The sequence below is a fragment of the Propithecus coquereli genome, unplaced genomic scaffold (assembly GCF_000956105.1).
Source record: "Propithecus coquereli isolate 6110/MARCELLA unplaced genomic scaffold, Pcoq_1.0 Scaffold85, whole genome shotgun sequence".
In the NCBI taxonomy this organism is placed as follows: domain Eukaryota; kingdom Metazoa; phylum Chordata; class Mammalia; order Primates; family Indriidae; genus Propithecus; species Propithecus coquereli.
This window is the reverse complement of record NW_012154729.1, coordinates 7,166,977-7,171,719: the sequence shown is the minus strand read 5'-3', so window position 1 is coordinate 7,171,719 and position 4,743 is coordinate 7,166,977. Positions and strand designations below refer to the sequence as shown.

Below are 4,743 nucleotides of genomic sequence, written 5' to 3'. Positions count from 1 at the left end.
GCACACATTTATTTTATCCTTGTCTTTAGCCAATGTCTCTGTCTTTATTCTTCTCTTCCTTCTTCTTTGGGATTGAGGACATAAACTCAGGTTCTGCAATAAACTTCTAAACCAGCAAAGGGAAAACATAGTGAATTAGCACTATACAAACTACCCAAACCTTCTCCTGAACTCAGTGAAAGAATTAGGCCCAATCCTGATACATAAAAACAAAGGAGGCCTTCAAAGCAAGCTCATATTTTAAGCATCTACAATGCTTGATCTCTTACAAATAGACATCACACATGTCTAGTTCCTAAACTTGCTATATGAGAATCTCCTGATATCATTGTTAATAAACGGATAATCAGACTTCTCCCCTAGAAGTTTAGATTTAATAAATACATGTGCACTGGAGCCTAAGAATCTGTTTTTACAACAAGAACCAGACAATATTTAGTTTCAGGAAGTTCAGAAATCACTTACCAAAGTCAATACTTAAAAAGCAGCAGTTATAAATCTAGTATAATCACACAGGAAACTTTTAAATATGCCAACACCGAGGCTTATGCCAGAAATTCTGATTTAATTGGATCAAGAGTAAGGCCTTAATGTTGATAATTTTTAAAATCTCCCTAGGAGATTCTGATGTGTAGTCAAAGTTAAACACCACTGAATTAAAGATAATTATTGTTCTGAAGTAAAGACTTACTTAAGGGGTGAGAAAAAGAGATTTGTATCATAAATAACTGTCATTCATTACTGTATAACTCCTGATAAATCCTTGATCTTTAATAAAGAAATGGATCTCAAATTAAACTTCCCAAGGGTGGAAGCAGGCCAAAGCCACTTAAATAATTATGCCTATATCATTTTAGAGTAAGTACATTAAAAAGAAACTATATTATGAATAAAAATGCTAGAATTAGAATGACCTAACCTAAGTCATATTTTGAGATGTACATATATATATATATGTTCTCTAATAAATTCAGCTTGGTAAACTTACATAATTCTTTATTCGTTATACTCCTAATAATGATTACTAAGTACCAGGCCCTGTTCTAAATACTGCACAAATATTAATTTAATCCTTATGACAAACCTATGAGGAAGGTTCCATTACTATTTTCATTTTATAGATGAGTAAACTGAGGCACAAATTAAGAAACTTACCCAAGATCACACAGCTTGCAGGCCAAAGAACTGGCATTCAAGCAGTTCGGTCCTAAGTCCATGCTTATAAACCACATGCTACTCAAGATGGCATGTTTAGATAATTTTTAAAAATTAAACCGATGACATCTATCCCTTTAATTATGTAACAAATTATTATATGCAGCTCTGCAGCTATTTTAGAAGTGCTTATGAACATAAATACGAAGAACGTAGACTACTTGGGTTTCAAGTCCTTTGTCAACAATTGCCAGTTATCTAATTTTGTCAGCACTATAATGGGTGCTGAGGATACAGTGGGGAGCAAAACAAACTCGGTTCATGCCTGTACTCTTCAAGGATATTGAAAAAGTCACTGAAGGTGAAGTTCACTTCCATCCTTCCAATAAGCATTTATTGAAAGCCCTGCGTAGAGAGGCTGACAGAGTACAGAACAAAATACACTTCTCACATTATGGAGCTCGCAGTCCAGTGGGCATGGTGGACAACATGCAAGTAAATAAGAAACTAATTACACAATGTAAAGTGCTGAGAATAAAAAGAAACAGCTTGCTGAGATAAAGAGGGGACCCAGAAGATAAGGAAAACTCTTCCAGAGTGGTCCTGGAAGACTCTGCAGAGAAAATGACACCTGAGCCAGCCTTGTGAAGAACCAAGGTCAAGAATACTGCAAGAAGAAAAACCATGGGCAAAGGACCAAGGCAGAGAACAGCTTGAAAGTGTTGGTGTGTCTGAGGAACTGAAAGATCACCCTGGTTTCACAGTGGTATGAGAGGAGTTTGAAAACAGAGTGTGGGCCATACTATTAATACATATGCAAAGGTTTATGTGCCAAAGCAAGAAATTTGGATTCAATTCAAAGTATAATGCAAAGCCACTAGAAGGTTTTAAGCAGAGGGATAAAATTATATCCTTCGTGTTTTAAAAAGATGCGTCTGATTCCTTATAGAAAACAGATTAAGGCGGTCACTAGAAGCCTAGGTGAGCAATGATGGTGGCTAAGTTTAAGGGCAGTGCAGATGGAGAGAAGTGGATGGATTTGAGACATATTTTGGGGGTAGGATCCAGACAGCAGGCTGAAAGAGAGAAGATAAATGGTGTCACTTCAAGATCTTCAGCGTGACCTCTTTACTTTGTACAGAACTGTGACTAAACCAAATAATCACATATTCGAATGTTTGTATGGATGATATTGTGAAGTACATATATATTTGGTCTTCATCCCAGTCATATGGGATTCTAAAATCCTTAGAATCTTCAAAGTAATAAGTGTCTTTTTGTATGCTAATGAGTTGACTGATGGTTGGCAGCCCCTAGGTAAATCCAGAATGAGGGTCAGTCACCAGACCAAGGTGGGATTAGAGGTTTGGGACTTTCAGCCTCACCCCAAGGAGGTGGCAAGCCCAGGGAGGGCATGAAAGCTCATGCCCCCTTCCCCCATATCGTGCCCCATACATCTCTTCATCTGTGTCCTTTGTAATATCCTTTATAATAAGCCAGTAAACCCAAGTGTTTCCCTGAGTTCTGTGGGCCGCTCTAACAAATTAATCAAACCTGAGGAGGGAGTGATGGGAACCTCAACTTACAGTCAGAAGTGCCGGTAAAAACAACCTGGGGCTTGTGGTTGCCATCAGAAGTGAGGGGCAGTCTTGTAGGACCGAGCCCTTAAACTGTGGAATCTGATGCTACCTACAGGTAGACGGTATCAGAATTAAACTGAATTAGAGGATGCCCAGCTGGTGTCCACTGCAGAACTGACTGCTTGCTTGCTAGTAGGGAGATATCCGCACACATTCCTGAAGTGGGAATTTTAAAAATTAGCAATGTTAAGTCCTCAATCTTGATCCAAATAAATCAGAATTTCTGGCATAAGCCTCGGTGTTGGTATGTTTAAAAGTTTCCTTGGTGATTGTTACAGAAGCATTCTGTGCTGTCAATGTGTAGTAGGAGAAACTAAGTTTGTTTTTTCTACCCAGTATGTGTTTAAATAAGCTCTCACAAATTCCTAATGACCCCTCCACCCACTGACAACCGAATAAAACCCAATTCCTCAGCCTGCTATTCAAGACTCTACATAATAAAGTCCCACACACTCTTTCCAGTCACAGCAGTCCCCTCCTGTTACACATATGCCACCCTAAGTCAGTGTCCCTTCCTGGTTCTTCTAACACTTTCCTGCTGCTAGTTTGCTCTTACTTAATCCCTCTGGTTGGAAGACACTTCTGCTTTCAAATGGCACTTGTGAAAACCCACCCGATATTCAAAATTTCAAGTACCACCTCTCTCTCTCGCAAAGCTTTTCCTGATCCCCTAATTGAGTAAAATAATTACACAAGGAGAAGTACTATGTCGAGGGTGGGGAGAGAGACAGAAGACAGGTCCTCCTCCGAATTGCCATAGTATATGGGATCCTTTTATTATAATTCACATGATCTTTGGTATAGGATGGTACTATCCTGATCCTCTCCATGAGATTTACATAATCATTAAAGGTAGGTACTGTTTCCTATTCATTCTGTATCCCCTAACAAATGAGGCATGTGTCTTTTAATAAGTATAAACGCCAAATTTGTTTAGCTGAACTGAAAGTCAAATATAAGTTATTTGGAAGTTATTCACTGATATTCCCAAGCCTCAGTTTCCTTCCATTATAAATGCTTGCATTTATTCATTCTCTCACTCACTAAAACATTTGCAATTAACAAGCAATGTGCCAGGTAATGAGAATAAACAATGAATAAGACATGGTCTTTGCACCCAAAGAGTTTAGAGTCTAGTGAAGAAGGGCATAAATTATGATAAAATAATGTAGTAAGTAAAATATTCAAAATATGTGCATGCTTAAGCCATCTTGGGGGTGGGAGAGCAGTGGCAGTGTTTAGAAAATGATTTCTAGAAAAGTGACAAGTGAGGTAAATAGTATTTACCAAGGAGAAGAGGAATAAAAAGAATATCTCAGGTCAAGAAGACAAAATGAATGCTGCCACAACAGCAAGTACAACATCTAGGAAAAAAACTAAGCACACTTCTGTATTCTTGCAGTGGAGAATAAAATAAAGAATGGTAAAGAGCTGAGGAGAGAGGCCAACAAGATCATTGCATGCTGTAACAGGCACCTGAACTTAATCCCTTGGGCCAAAAAAAGCTATTAAAGGGTTTAAAGCAGGGTTGGAACATGGTAAGACTTGCTTTTACCCCAACGGTATACGGACAATTTGACAGGGACAAGACTAGAGGCAGACCAGTTAGCAGTTGTTAGAGCGGTTTGAGAGTAAGATAAGGAGAACTGGACAGCAGACAAAGGAAAGGAGAAGACAACCTAAAGAAATATTCCAAACTTTTCTGATCTACCATATCATGGAACTCACAGTCAAATCTCAAAAACTAGTGACAGTATATATGAAATACTCTAATTCCTGAAACATGACTGTAGCTCAATAAATTACTAACATAATCATTATTATTACCAAAAGATAAGTCCATAAAAATAATTAATTACAATAAAATAAACTAGCACTGCCACTTAGGTAAAAATAGTTGAACGTTACCAAAAAAGTGGCTGAGGACTTTAGGCTCCCCCAAATCTCC

The 4,743-nt window shown here is 38.0% G+C and overlaps 1 protein-coding gene across 1 annotated transcript in view; it reads right to left on the bottom strand.

The window, feature by feature from the left end:
• EEA1 (early endosome antigen 1) overlaps positions 1–4,743 on the bottom strand; it is a 133,498-nt gene that overhangs the window by 59,134 nt on the left and 69,621 nt on the right. The window lies entirely within an intron of this gene.